This window comes from Orycteropus afer, unplaced genomic scaffold (assembly GCF_000298275.1).
Source record: "Orycteropus afer afer isolate SDZICR_OR568_19922 unplaced genomic scaffold, OryAfe1.0 scaffold00114, whole genome shotgun sequence".
NCBI classification, from domain to species: domain Eukaryota; kingdom Metazoa; phylum Chordata; class Mammalia; order Tubulidentata; family Orycteropodidae; genus Orycteropus; species Orycteropus afer.
The window spans coordinates 1,717,739-1,734,197 of NW_006921701.1; the positions used below are offsets into that span (position 1 = coordinate 1,717,739).

The 16,459-nt window shown below is 39.2% G+C and overlaps 1 non-coding gene across 1 annotated transcript; it reads left to right on the plus strand.

Moving 5' to 3' along the window:
• Nucleotides 1–14,367: 14,367 nt before the first annotated feature.
• LOC122150288 lies at nucleotides 14,368–14,488 on the plus strand. The gene has a single exon (XR_006163588.1). It is a non-coding gene; the product is annotated as a U6atac minor spliceosomal RNA (small nuclear RNA).
• Nucleotides 14,489–16,459: the final 1,971 nt, after the last annotated feature.

The window sequence follows — 16,459 nt, forward strand, 5'->3', positions numbered from 1 at the left end:
GGAGAAGGATGTCATGCTTGGTAGGGTGGAGGGTCGACGAAAGAGGGGGAGGCCTTCAACAAGATGGATTGACACAGTGGCTGCGATGATGGGCTCAAGTATAGCAGGGATTGTGGGGCTGGTGCGGGATTGGGCAGTGTTTCGTTCTGCTGTGCATGGGGTCGCTGAGTCAGAAATGACTCCACAGCACTTAACAACAACAACTTAACAAAAGCTCAGCAGACAGGAAGGGGTAGGAAAGAAGGACAAATGGAAACAGAGTGCTGTTATAATTGTGGGGATTGCAATTACTGTCACAACGCAAAATGTGTACAAATTGTTGAATGGAAAACCAATTTGCTCTGTAAATTTTCACCCAAATCACAGTACATTAAAATAAAATTAAAATAAACTCACAGGTTATTTTCACCAGCTTCCCCTCTGCCTGTGTGGTACATTGCTGACGGTCTAACCCTTGTTTTTCTGTTAAGTCCCTGGGAACTTGGATTTAATTTCAACCTTTTGTCCTGTCCTTTCTTCCTTGTGGTTTGGTGTCCCAGTCTGGAGCTGACATTTGGTCTGATGCTCAGGGCCAGTAGTCCAAGGTCAGCTCTTTCATTCAACTCTTGTTGCCCTTGAGTGGCAACTTCAGCCCTCATGGCTCTCTTCTCAAACTGACTCCAGTTCTGATTCATAGCAACCCTAAAGGACAGAGTAGAACTTCCCCACAGGGTTTCCAAGGCTGTAAATTTTCACAGAAGCAGACTGACCCATCTTTCTCCCATGGAGTGGCTGGTGATTTCCAACTGCTGACTTTTTGGTTAGAACCCGAATGCTTTAATCACTACACCATCATAAAACCTTACAGGAAGTAAGTAGATCCTACATACAGCTAGCAAATCACCAACAATAGTGCAAGCTGCAATGTCCTGTTAAATAGACTTGTAATGTTAATGAGATGAGTAAATACACCTAGAATATTTAAAAGAATCTTGATAAGTATTTATCAGGGAAGGTATGATCAAGGAAACAGAATGATTATGACTTATATGAAATGAGAGTTTAAATATAGAGAGTAGATCTTACATAATTGAGGGAAAAAGCTGAATAAGAAAAGATCTTAAAGGGGAAAGTTGGAGAATCAGAGAAAAGTCATGCCTCAGGGACCACATGGGGCACTGATGAAGAAGATGGATGCCTCTTTGTCTGCTGGTGGCCTGAAGTGCTATGTCGGAAGAGCAGGCATCTGGGGAGGAAAAGCTGTACCAAAGCAGAGGAAAACTAGGGAAACTGGGGCCACAGGACAGACTGTAACCCAAGACTGCCTCTCATGGCATTTAATCCACACATTGCAGGTGACCCAAACAAAGAAGCCAGTGTCCTCACCACAGAGCCCACAAGTATGCCTGGCCTGGAACTTAGAGAAGCTGAAGGAGATGGGGGAAGACTTGAGGAGTTGCAGACCCAATGGCTGCCAACTGCAACAAAGCAGCCGGCAAATCACCGATCGTGCAAGCTGCAGCATCCTGGGGCCCAACATTAACTTTGTGAGCACAATGCGCTGCTGTTTAACTCTGCCTTCTAAATCTCAAGTAAATTTCTCTTGTGGCTAATTCTAATTCAGAGCCATTAAAAAAATAAAATAAAAAAATACCTCCTCACTGCCATCGAGTGGATTTGACTCACAGCGACTCTTCCTGAGGCAGTATCTCTGTGGAAGTAGATTGCCCAGTTTTCCTTCTGAGGAGTGCCTGGTGGGCTTGAACCGCCAGCCTTCAGATGAGCCGTCAAGTGCCCTGGGAAATATACTTCCAGTTTAGCTAAATAGTCACAGTATAAAATTACCACCAAGTGTTAGCTATTATTATTATTACCAATATTATGTATGGATCTTATTTGGTTGTCATTTATTGCTTTTATTACACTCTAGCAGAGTGTATGCGACCTGAGGATATCTTAGTAATACCACTGCATAAGCAGAGTTTACATAGAATTGTCACATGCATGATATTACCTGACTCACACAGCAATCCAGTTAAGTAGGCAAGGTAGGTTTTATGATCCACAGAAAGATAACAGGGAAGGCCTGCCATTCAATCTCAGGTCTCTTGATGCATTCTAAATCCAGCTCACCCCACTCCACTCCATTGCCTCTCACAGTACCCAAGAACCCTACACATAATGTGGGCAATAAGTGACATTTATTTACTGGGATTTCAATATCCATATGTACATCAATTGAACAAGACTGAAGTATCCCATGGCACAGTGAAACTGGTTTCTATGTTGTTGTTGTGTATCGAGTCAGCCCCGACTCATACCGACCCCTCCTTGGGTTTCCAAGGCAGTATGGCAGTATCACTATGGAAGTGGATTGCCCAACCTTCCTTCCGAGGAGTGGCTGGTGGGTTTGAACCGCCAGCCTTTTGGTTAGCAGTCAAGTGCCTTAGGCACTACGCTACCAGAGCTCCTGGTTTCTATGTTAGTCTGACGTAAATTAGTCTTACATTTCATGTGCCTGCTGAAACCTGTATTTGTTGAACTTCTAAGGAGTGCAATTCCCACAATTTGCAGCAAGGGTCACCCAAGAGCTACTGAAAAACCAATGCTTGACAACTAAATGTATTAGGAAAGAGGATTGATATAATGCACATCACATAAGGCAGGATATTTGCCTTTATTTTAACCTGGACAAAATAATACAAAAGAAAAAGCATTGCACCATGTCATGTTACATTGCAGATAGCAGTTGTTCAGCCGGTCATTATTGCCCCTTGAAAGTGTGTATGGGACAATGGCTATATGCTAAGTGTTGGGGATGGTGTTACGACAGAATTCTGAAAAGAGGTCTGTGTTCGATTTTTATTGATATCCCAAAAATGTTTATGACTATCACTCAGAGGTGGGATGTTCTCCATGCAATGTTGCCCTTAACAGCACATTATACTTCCCCAGCCTTCATTCCCAGAATCAATAGTGTTGTAATGAACCTGATTGCCCTGGAATCTGGACTAACCCTTTCATGCCCATCCATATATGACTATGGTGGGATAGAAGGGGAGGACAATAATATAATATTTGTTTTACTCCTTGTACTTTTCAAAGTATTTTTTCATATCTGTAATCCCATTCAAAACTTATAATTACCTTGTGCAGTGAGTAGGGTAGATATTATTGTACTCGTTTTAGTATAGAGCAAACTAGATTAAAGAGGAGAAGTCAATTTGCTAAGGTTACATCTCTGTTTGGCTGAAGTACTGTACCTCCTGAATCTAAGTCCAAGAATGCACTGTTATCCTTAAAGAGGGACCAGAGTCATGTGTCATTATTAATACCATTTATGTATGTTCCATCTTAGCTTGATTTTCACTGAAAAAGGAAAATCAGGTTCAGTAGTCCCAATAGCCACAAAACCATAATCTTCAGTTTATCTGGAATGGTGAAGAATAGAACTTTCTGGTTAATTGAAAAGTTGGCTTAATTGAGAGTGCCACATATATCTATGACTTTTTATATAACTAGAGTGACTTTCCTTTCTTAATTGTATATTTAAACTAGAATATCTATAATTAATATTAAGTTCTTTGAAGGGAGAAACCTTGTTTTGTTCACTCCTGGACCTTCAGCACCCAGAAAAGTCTGTTACAGATAGTATAGTGGTGCTTCATAGCATTCATTGAAAGAAAGAAAACAATGAATTAACTCTTAAGAAAAAAAAAAGAACAAGAATGAAAACGTGTTCTTTGTGCAATTACACAATTTAGCTTTCTAGGTTTCCCTTGTTCATTTAACACATGGAAGTCATGAAAGTAAATATTTTCTGCATTTATCTATTCATTAGACAGAATACAGAACAAGAACGAGACACAGAAGTAGACGATCCTGCCTTTTCCCTGAAGCCTTGTCATTTCCCTAGTATTCGTGAATGCCACATTTAGATACTAAAGTTGCTCACTACCCTTCTCTAAATCAGAACCTTGTATCCAAGTTCAGTTGTTACAGCTTCCCAAGAATATTAGTTTCCAAGTTTAGTTCAACAGAAATGGCTTGCTGAGTTTTAATAAAGTTATAGTACGATAAAGAAACAAGTAGGCTTCTCAATGGTTCTATACTTGCTTTGTGTCCCACCCTACCTCAGTATGTCTCATTCTATCCCATTATCAAATTGTTCAGCCAAACCCAGGCCATCAGGACATTTAAGGCACTGAGGCACGGCCAGAGGCTGGGGAATACTCTAGGGTCTCATGGAAAATCTCTGGTACGTTGTCTGGCTGATTTCCCCATTGAGAGTAGGACTGGGTTCCATGCTACCTGCCTTTAGGAGCTTGGGCTATCCACATTCCCCAACCTGGGTTCCCATTTCTGTCACTGACTACTTAAAAACCATTTAACCATAGCCCTCCAAAACATCTTTGGTTCATCCTTCCTCATTCCAACCCATGTCTTTCAGATTCTATGTAAGAGGCCTTTCTCAAATTGTTAATCCCTTTCCTATCCTCACTAACCTGACCTTAGAAGAGTTTCTCAGCATCTCTTACCTGAATTATTAAAATAGCCTCCTAAGTGGCTTCCAAAGCTTATTTTTCTCCATGTTGTCTTTCTCTAAAATAGGTCTCATTTCACCACATCACTTAGTCATTTAGAAGCCTATGGTGTTCCAGTTCCCAAAGAATAAAGACTAAAAACTTGGCACAGTAGTTCATGAAAAGCCCTTGAACCCTGGCCCTAAGCTACATTATATTATTGTTATTCTTCAACAATCTCTCATACACAAAACTATTTACTATTCCTAAAAATTAATAGGTACTTCTAGCATCCTCTTCCATCCCAATTCCTTCGATCATTCTGGAAGGTACTTTCCTCCCCGCTTAATGACTGAGGACACTCACTAGTCAGGCCCTGTTCTGAAAACCACACAATGGTGGTAGTGGTGTAACTTGCTATAGTCTTTTTAGAAAATAATTTGGCAACAAATATCAAGAGGCTTAAAAATCAATATTCTTTGACCCAATTATTTGCCATTTCTATCTTTTCTAGGGAAATAAACAAGGATTTAGCCACAGAGGAATCCTTTACAATATTGTTTCTAATAGTGAAAAATAAAAATACTCTAAATGTCTACCTCCTGGAAAATGTTTAAAACATTTGAATTGTTTTGACTATGACTCTCAGTAAGAATAAAATTAAACCCATTTATACACTTTCACACACCCAAATACACATTTACATTACAGTGAAATCTGTGAGAACTGGAACTCAGCAGGGCTGCCTTGTTTTTCCCGGGTCACGTAAGTTTTCTGCCTTTCACAAGGTGCAGTCTTACATTTTTCTATTGCTCTCTAAATGAAAAGTATTTGAGTTTTTCTTCTCTGACAGGTTTTCACCTTATACAGGTTCTAGCTTCTGCAGGTTTTACTGTATATTTATAAATTTAATATATATATAATCTGAAAAAGAAGTTTCATGGTACAATATATATATTTGCTACATACAAGGCATTCAATTCTGTATTTTAAAAGGTTTGATTAGGATGGCTAGGAGTTAGAATCCACTCAATAGCACACAATAACAGAAATCTACCTATTTATGTGATAGTTTAAAAAACATTAAATCAATACCATATTTTTAATATAATGTTTTTCAAACTATGGATTTAATAGAATATTATTTAGATATGTGAATCTCTTAAAATAATACTTAACTCAGAAGTTGAAAATATTAGTTGATAAAAAGCAAGGTACCAATTGCCTATATGTTCATTTTTTTTAAGTACGTGTGCATTGGGATGGTTCTCTTAGCACCATAAAAGTGCTTCAGTGTATCCACAATTTGCTTACTATTTCTGTGTCACAGACTCATGCCAGGAGCAGGAGCATGGGCTTCAGACAGACCTCTATTCAAATCCTATGTGACCTTGGGATAATTGTTAAATGTATTCCTTTTATCCAACAAAACTGTAAAAGAACCAACCCACCGCTACTGAATCTATTTCAACCCATAGCAACTCTGTAGAACAGAGTAGAACTGCCGCATCAGGCTTCCAAGGCTGTAAATCTTCACAGAAGCTGACTGCTGCACCTTTCTCCCATGGAGCAGCTGGTAGGTTTGAACCACTGACCTTTTGGTCAGCAGTCGAATGCTTTAACCATTGCATGATCAGAGCTCCTCTTTAATCCCATCAACTAGCAGCAAATACATGCTTGGTGCTTGAATTGCAAAGTGCTTCAAGTCTATCACGGGAAAGCAACCATTGAAACAAATCAATATACTTTGCATCTGCAAATCATGGACATAAGATGTACAATGAGGGTCCAAGAGGGAAGAGTGATCATTTCTACTGGGAGCTGATGCCCAAGCTGAGGTTAAAGATGAGTTCACACTAGGAAGTCAAGCAAGAAAAGAAGAGCATTCCTGGCAGAAGGACCAGGCAGTGGGACCCAAGGACAAGGGAAGGGTGAAATTGCATGGGACAATTTCATGGGACATCAGGCATATAAGTTTGACTGGAGCATAGGATAAGGTAAGGATGGGAAGTAAGGTTGGAGAACTCAGCAAGGGAAATATCATGGAGGGCCTATGTGCCATGCCATGCCAATCATCTGGGCCACTGATTCTTAACTAGGATTCATATTATCATTACCTGTGGAGCTATAAAAACTACAGGTACCAGGCCTACTCCTAGTAATACCAATGAGTTGGCCCTGGGCCAAAAATAGTGCAGCATTTTTTATTTTTTACTCAACCTTTTTCTGTAGGTAACGAGGAGCCATTTACAGAGTGCAATAAGGAGGAGTGGAATATCACTTTTCTAATTAGCAGCAGTGGAGAATGGATTGAAAGTGAGAAAGACTAAAGCAGGAAGTCTAGCTAAGGAGAACATCACAACAGTCCAGGTGAAGAAGAAGGGCAAAACACGGTAACGGAAAAGCAGCTGAGATGGACAGGAAAGGATGGATATTGACATGTCAAGATGATGCCACAATCTGGACTTAATATGGAGGTAGCAATGGCACCAGTGGAGTCCCAGGTGGTACAAATGGTTAATATGCTCAGTGGCTAAGCAAAAGGTTGGGGAGGCACCTCAGACAAAAAGCCCTGGCGATCTAATTCTGAAAAATCAACTATTGAAAACCCTATGGAGCACCATTCTACTCTGATACCACCCACGGGGTTACACACATGGTAACGGGTGGTGCCAAGGAATGAATTGGGATAGAGGGAGGCTTACCTCTCCTATAAACACCTGCTTTGGTAACAAAGTGCCTAAGGCATTTGACTATTAACCAGAAGGCTGGTGGTTCAAACCCACCAGCCACTCTACAGAAGGAAGATTGAGCAATCTATTTCCAAAGAGATACTGCCTCAGAAATCCAAGGAGGGGTTGCTATGAGTCAAATCAACTCGACGACAGTGAGTTTGGTTTGGTTTTTTTATAAACATCTGCAGCCCTCCTAAATAAACTCACAAAGTAAGAACATGTATTAGCTATGCTAAAAGATTAAGAAAACCTTTCCCTCTCCTTTCCTCCACGCTGCTCACTTTTCAATTAGGTTGCCACCTCTATGTAGCTCCTCTTTCTGAAGCAACAACCAGTGTCTGGGGGGGTGGGGTGGGGATAGAAAAGAATTAAGGATGACTGCCTTTCCAACACCTTGGGGAAAATAATTCTGATCTCATAGAGTTGAAGTGAGAATAAGTGAGATAATGTATGGACTGTGTCTGGCACATGGTAGGCTCTTGATAAATCATCCGTTTTCCCTGGACTGGAGTGCCTAAAGCCCAGGCCCTCCTCTTATCTGATCAAAATGTCTACCCAGCTCTGTTTTCTTCTCTGAAACACCTTTATAATTTTTCTAGTGCAAGACTCAAATGACAAGTTCTCCTTTTCTTTCTCAGACAAGACAGGGTTTTTTTTTTTTTTTTTTCATTATATGCAATAATTAAAGTCATAGCTAGGTGAAAGATTTTCCCCCTTTTGCTGTGTTCCACCAACTGAAAAGAGACTCTCTTTACTGATAATCCTCCCTGATATTTAACATTCTTTTCACCCTTACACTCAACAGGAAAAAAAATAAATAAAAGCACTAGCAGCAACACATCTTACACATCTGAAGATGCCTTGTGCCCATCTAAAAGCTAATTCCTCTTCAGGGCTTTGCAAGTAACTGAAAGCACTACATTAAAAAACAAAGTTGCAGAAGCCTCTATTAAATCTGTTCTCTTTAGAAAAGTGGGGTCAGAAATCAATACGTTGATAATAAAGAGTTTTCCTCTATAGGCCTCTAGAGTTATGTGGGGGGATTCAAGACTTGCTCATGACTTTTCACTGGGTATGAGGGGATAGAGTGTACACAATGGGGCTTTCAGCTTTCTTCTCTTCAGAAGAACCTCCTCAAAGCCAAATGAGACAACCAGCCTTTTTACCATCCTTTACAAATGTAAGGCTACATTGTTAAAAAGTCAGTAAGAGGAAAGCCTGTACTGATATAAATCATTCAGCACTTCCTCTAAATTTAAAACTTTTCAGGAATGCATTTTTTCTTCTTTTCTAGAAGGACAAGCATCAGAAAACACTACACGGAAATTAAGAGCCAGGTTGCCTACATTTGAGTCCTGGTACCACCTCTGCTCCTATCATATAAATTAAACATGTGTGCTTCAGCTTCCTCATGGGATAATGATAGTGCCTACTTCATAGAGTTGCTGTGAAGATTAAAATGAGTTAATAGTTGTCAAGTACTTAGAATAGTGCCTGGCACATAGCTTCTTGTCACCAGATATTTTTCAGCAGAGTCATAAACTGGATCAATCCATGGAGTTGCTCAAGATGGATCTGTTCTATAATAGAGATTGTAAGATACTGGGCCAGAGGCCATTGAAGCCCACTGATATGTATAGTTAACCTAGACAGGGTTTAATTTTTTGGATGGGTTGCCAATATATACAATTGAGGAAATATACAAATTAGAATTTCTGGCTTCCCTTGAAAATTCAAGAACTCTAGCTATCTTGGCCTAGAGTCTTACCAGCAACTCCTGGAGGAGGTTAATAGCTGCTCTTTGGGTGGAGCCTAAGTCTTAAGGACACCATACTCCTTATGTGGCTCATTTCCCGCATTTCAATGATCTCTCTAGGCATTTGAGGGTGTAAAGGGCTGGAGGCTCAGAAAATAACAAGGTATAACTTCTTCCCCTTTCCATTACTAACGGGAAAAAGAAAAAAAAAAAAAGAAACATCACTGTGAAGTGTGAGGGGTGAACATGCCTTAGACTTTTTGATGAGTAATTAGGAAGAGGATATGGAGAAGAGGGAAGATTCCGGACAGGCAGTTGTACATAAGACTCAGATATCTAGTCTCTCAGATGAAACTTTTTTTCCTGCTTCTAAAATTCAAATGCATGACTTAGAGAGTGAAATAATAACAGCTACATTTTATCAAAAAGTATGCCATTCTACATACATTATCTTATTGAGTCCTCAAAACTATGATGAAGGAATTATCCCTGCTTTATAGGTGAAGAATATGAGGCTCAAAGAGGTGAAATAACTGGCCTAAATTCAAACAGCAACTGATCAAGCTGAGATTGAAAGGCAGGGTCCAGGATAACACAGTACATCCTGTTTGTTAACAATTACCTCCAAATTCACTGTGTAACTTCAGAGAATTCCCCCATCCCCTTCAACACTTCTGGCCTAAGAGAATTTCCTAAGTTTCCCTCCTCTCAGAATAGTTGTAACTGCAGAGTTAAAGATGGTGAGGAAACTAAACTGTTACGTAAAATGCAAATACCCTGGGTAATTGATGAGAAAGGATTAAAAGACTGTGAGACACCTTAAAGCATAGGAATTAAAAACAAAGTTTTGAAAAGCTTGACTGTGTGAAGAAAATTACTCTAATGGTCTACAAGTCAGAGACAGTATTTTTCCCCCCAGTAATGTAAAAATAAACTTAGCAAACAATGACTGGTTCAAACCAAAATTTCTGGCTATGCCATCCAAATTTGAGACAGTGCTGTCTTAGTTATCTGAAAAAAACCTCACTGCCATGGAGTCAGATCAGACACATAGTGACCCCTCCTTGGGTTCTGAAGGCAGTATCACTGCAGAAGTAGATTGCCAATCTTCCTTCTGAGGAATGGCTGGTGGGTTTGAACTGCCAGCCTTTTGGTTAGCAATCAAATGCCTTAGGCACTACACCACCAGAGCTCCTTTAGTTATCTAGTGCTGCTATAATAGCCACAAGTGGATAGCTTAAACAAACAGAAACTTTTTTTTCTCAGTTTAGGGAGCTAGAAATCCAAATGCTGGGCACCAACTCTAAGGAAAAGCTTTCTCTCTCTCTGTCGGCTCTGGAGGAATGCCCTTGTCTCTTCAACTTCTGCTTCCTGGTTCCTTAGAGATTGCCCTATGTCCTCCCATTAGTCTAGGTGGTTTTCAGTGCAGTGACCCCAGGTACAAAGGATGCAATCTGTTCCTGATTCTTTCTTGGTAGTAATGGGGTCCCTCTCCTCTCTGTTCCCTTCTCTTCCCTTTTATCTCTTATAAGATAAAAGGTATGACTCAAACAAGAATGTGACTTGAGTAAGGGTGTGACTTGAGTGTGACACATTCTACACTGATCCTGCCTCATTAACATATACAGGTTAGGATTTACAACACATCATAAAATGGATGATAATTACATCAGATCACAAAATGGAAGACAATCACACAATGTTAGGAATCATGGCCTACCCAACTTGACACATTATTTTGGGGAGACATAATTCAATCCATGACAAGTGCCAAGACTTTTAATATTTTTAATTTATTTAGTAATCTTAATGGAAAGGCAGTGTACGGCAATAGATAAACAATACTTTGTTCTATAACTTAAGAGCTATGTGACCTTGCACGTAGTTACTTATCTAAATGTCATACTTTAGAAGTGTGTTGTAAGGATTAAGTGGAATGCACACAAAGTGATTAGCATCCTATTTGGCATATAGTAGGTGCTCTATAAATGTTAATGTTTTCACACCCTCTTAATTCTCCTTAGTGATTTAAAATTGATGGTAATTAGAACATAAATGTTCTATTTTGGAACAAAATATGGGGAAAAAGGAAACAAGGGACTATTTAGGTAGGTAGACAATAATTACTGAGTCTTCTCCTTTCTTTTAAAGAGCCCCAATGTGTTATTTTATATGCAGCAGCACTCAAATATTACCTGTGGCAAGAAGAGTTGGAATACTGAGAATGTGTGAATGACTAAGCCATGGCCTAGAAATTTAAAATCTTTTAATTACTACTACTAATGGCTAATATTGAGTATTTACTATAACCAGACACCATAGTATTCACTTTATGCACCTCATGTTGTTGTTAGGTGCTGCTGAGTCGGTTGCAACTCATAGTGACCCTACGTACAACAGACTGAAACACTGCCCAGTCTTGCACCAGCCACACAATCCTTGCTACCATCGTTGAGCCATTGTGTCAATCAATCTCGTTGAGGGCCTTCTTCTTTTTCACTGACTCTCCATTTTTCTAAGCATGATATCCTTCTCCAGGGAATGGGCCCTTCTGACAATATGACCAAAGTAGGTTAGATGAAGTCTGGCCATTCTCCCTTCCAAGGAGCATACCAGTTGCACTTCTTCCAGGACAGATTTATTAGTTCTTCTAGCAGTCCATGGTATTTTCAGTATTCTTCGCCAGCAACACAACTCAAAAGCATCAATTCTCCTTCTGTCTTCTTTATTCATTGTCCAGCCCTCACATGCATATTAAAAAAAAAAAAAAAAAAGCCCCCTGCTGTGGATTCGGATCTGGCTCATAGCGACCCCTCCTTGGGTTTCTGAGGTGGTATCACTACGGAAGTAGATTGCCCAACCTTTCTTCCAAGAAGCAGCTAGTGGTTTGAACTGCCAGCTTTCTGGTGGGCAGTTAAATGCCTTAGGCACTACACCACCAGAGCCCCCACGCATATGAATCTATTGAAAATACCATGGCTTGGTTTAGGTGCACTTTAGTCTTCAAAGAGACATCTTTGCTCTTCAACACTTTAAGCAGGTCTTTTGTAGCAGATTTTGATTTCTTCGCTGCTGCTTCCATGGGTGTTGATTGTAGAACCAAGAAATATGAAATCTTTGACAACTTCAATCTTTTCTCCATTTATCATGCTGCTGCTTATTGGTCCAGTTGTGAGGATTTTCATTTTATGTTGAGGTGTAATCCATACTGGAGACTGTAGTCTTTAATCAATTAGTGTATCAAGTCATCTTCACTTTCAGCAAGCAAGGTTGTGTAGTCTGCAAATTGCAGGTTGTTAGTGACTCTTCCTCCAGTCCTGATGCCGTGTTCTTCTTCATAAAGTCAAACTTCTCAGGTTATTTGGTCAGCATACAGACTGAATGAGTATGGTGAAAGGATACAACCCTGACATGCTCCCTTCCTGATTTTAAAACATGCAGTATCCCCTTGTTCTATTCAAATGACAGTCTCCTGGTCTATGTACACATTCCTCATGAGAACAATTGAATGTTCTGGAATTTCCATTCTTCTCAATGTTATCCATAATTTGTTATAACCCACACAGTGAGATGCCTTTGCATAGTCAATAAAGCACATATAAATATCTTTCTGATATTCTTTCATTTCTGCCAGGCTCCATCTGACGTCAGTAATCCAGCCTGAACCTTTGGAAGTGCCCTGCTAATATCCTGTTGCAACCATTTTTGAATTATCTTCAGTAAAATTTTACTTGCATGTGATATTAATGATACTGATTGATAATTTCCACATTCTGTTGGATCACCTTTATTTGGAATGGACAAAAAATACAGATCTCTTCTAGTCAGTTGGCCAGGTAACTTCCAAATTTCTTGGCATAGATAAGTAAGTGCCTCCAGCACAGAATCTATTTGTTGAAACATCTCAATGGATATTCTGTCAATTCCTGGAGCCTTGTTCTTCACCAATTCCTTCAGTGGAGCTTCAAATTCTTTCTTCAGTACCATTGGTTCTTGATCATATTCCACCTCATGAAATAGATAAACATTGACCAATTTTTTTCTGGTTACGATTCTGTGTATTCCATCCATCTTCTTTCAATGTTTCCTGCATCATTCAACATATTACCCATGGAATCTTTCAATATTGCAATTCGAGGCTTAATTTTTTTTCCTCAGTTCTGTCAGCTTGAGGAATGCTGAGTGTGTTCCTCCCTTTTTGTTTTCTAACTCCAGGTCTTTGCACATTTCATTATAATAATTGACTTTGTCTTCTTGAGCTGCTCTTCAAAATCTGTTCAGCTCTTTTACCTTGTCGATTCTTCCATTTGCTTTAGATACTCTTTGCTAAAGGGCAAGTTTCAGAGTTCCTTCCTGACATCCATGTTGGTCTTTTCTTCCTTTCCTGTCTTTTTAATGATCTTTTGCTTTCTTCATGGATGATGATGTTCTTGATATCATCCCACAATTTGTCTGGTTTTTGGTCACAAGTATCAAATGCATCAAATCTATTGTTCAGAGGGGCTCTAAATTCAGGTTGGATGTAATCAAGGTCATATTTTGATTCTTGTGGACTTAATTTTCTTTAGCTTCAACTTGAACTTGCATATGAACAATTGAAGATTTGTTCCACAGTAAGCTCCTGGACTTTTTTTGGTTGAAGCTATTGAGCTTTCCACAGATGTATTTGATCTGCTTCCTGTGTATTCTATCTGGTGAGGTCCATGTGTATAGTCATCATTTATGTTGTTGTAGAAAGGAATTTGCAATGAATAAGCCATTTATCTTGCAAAATTCTATCATGCAATCTCTGGCATCATTTATATCACCAAGGCCATATTTTTCAACTACTGGTGAGTCTTTTGCATTCTAAACACCAGTAATAATCAACACATCTTGAATGCATGTCTGGTCAATTTCAGACTACAGAAATTGGTAAAAATCTTCCAATTTTCTCAGTTTTGGCTTTAGTGGTTGGTGTGTAAATGTGAGTAACTGTAATATTATCTGTTTTTCTTTGTAGGCATATAGATATTATCCTATTACTGATAGCACTGTACTTCAGAATAGGTCTTGATATATTTTTGGTGGTGATGAATGCCACGCCATTCCTCTTCAATTTGTCATTCTCAGCAAAGTAGATCATATGGTTGTCAGATTCAAAATGGCAAAAACCAGTTGATTTCAGCTCACTAATTCCTAGGATATCAATCTTTATGAATTCCATTCCTATTTTGACAACTTCCAATTTTCCTAAATTCGTACATCATACATTGTATGTTCTGATTACTGATGGATGTTTTCAGCTGTTTCTTCCCATTTTCAGTTGTGCCACATCAGCAAATTGAAGTCCCAAAAGCTTTACACCAACCACATCATGAAGGTCAACTCTACTGTGTTGTATGAAAGGAGAGAAGGTTAGCACTCCCCTTGACAAGGATGGAAGAGGCCCTTGGGCCTTACAACACACATACGGTTAAGGCATTGCCACCTACTTTGTGGCATCTAACCATGGTGGGAGCTCTGGTAGCATAGTGACTAAGGCACTTGACTGCTAACCAGAAGGCTGGAGGTTCAAACCCACCAGCCACTCCTCAGAAGGAAGATGAGGCAATCTACTTCTATAGTTACACTGCCTCGGAAACCCAAGGATGGGTCGCTATGAGTCAGGTCAGACTCGATGGCACATAACAACTATAACAACTACTTTGAGGAGGCAGTTCTTCTCTGGTTGTATTTTGACTACCTTCTGACCTAAGGGGCTCAACTTTTGGCACTATATCAGTGTTTCAGAGCTATTCATAAAGTTTTCTAGTAATATATCAGACAATGTTTCACTACTATGCATAAGGTTTTCACTTACTAGTTCTTTGAAAAGTGAATGGTGCCTTCCTTTTCCAAGTCTGTCTTAGTCTGGAAGCTCCACTGAAACCTGTCTCCCATGGTTGACCCTGCTGGTATTTGAATCAATAGTGGCATAGCCTCCAGACTCACAGCAACACACAAGCCACCACAGAATGACAAACACTGTCATTCTGAGTGGTGTAAACATGAAATGTAAGAGTATGAATATAGGAAAATTGGAAATGGCCAAAACTGAAATGGAACACATAAAGATTGATATCCAAAGCATTAGTGAGCTGAAATGGACTGATATTGATCATTTTGAGTCAGATAATGTATGACCTACTATGCCAGGATGGTAAATTGAAGAGGAGTGGCATTGCATTCATCATCAAAAAGAACATCTCAGGATCTATCCTGAAGTACAATGCTGTAAGATAATATCCATATGCCTACAAGGGAGACCAGTAAATATTACTATTATTCAAATTTATGCACCAACTACTAAAGTGAAAGATGAAGAAACTGAAGATTTTACAACGTTCTGCAGTCTGAAATTAACCAAACATGCGATCAAGATGTATTGATAATTATTGATGATTGGAATGCAAAAGTTGGAAATAAAGAATCATTGGTAGTTGGAAAATATGGCTTTGGTGATAGAAATTATGTCAGAGATTGCATACTAAAATATTGCAAATTCATAGCAAACATCTTTTTTTCAACAACGTAAATGGTGGCTATACATGTGGACCTTGCCAGATGGAATGCACAGCAAACAGATTGACTACATCTATGGAAAGAGGCAATGGAGAAGCGCAATATCAGACAAAACAAAGCCAGAAACTAACTTTGGAACAGACCATCAATTTCTCATATGCAAGTTCAAGTTGAAGCTGAAAAAAACTAAAATAAACCCACAAGAACCAAAATATGACTTTGATTATATCCCTTCTGAATTTAGAGTCATCTGGAGAATAGACCTGACACATTGAACACCAATGACTGAAAACCAAACGAATTGTGGGATGACATCAAGAACATCATATATGAAGAAAGCAAAAGGTTATTAAAAAGTCAGGAAAGTAAGAATAGACCAAAACGGACGTCAGGAGAGACTGAAAATTGCTCTTATATGGAGAGTAGCTAAAGTGAATGGAAGAACTTGTGAAATAAGAGCTGAGCAGATTTCAAACAGTAGCTTTAGAAGACTAAGTAAAGTATTATAATGAAATGTGCAAAGATCTGGAGCTAGAAAACCAAAACGGAAGAACACACTCATCATTTCTCAAGGTGAAAGAACTGAAGGAAAAAATTCAAGCTTCAAGTTGCAATATTGAAGGTTCTATGGGAAAAATATTGAATGATGCAGGCAGCATCAAAAGAAGATGGAAGGAATACACAGAGTCACTATACCAAAAAGAATTGGTCAGTGTTCAACTATTTTAGGAGGTAGCACATGATCAAAAATCAATGGTATTGAAGGAACAAGTCCAAGCTGCAGTGAAAGAATTGGCAAAAAACAAGTCTCCAGGAATTGACAGAATTCCCATTGAGACGTTTCAACAAACAGATGCAGCACTGGAGGTGCTTACTCGTTTATGCCAAGAAATTTGGAAGACAGCTACCTGGCCAAATTAATA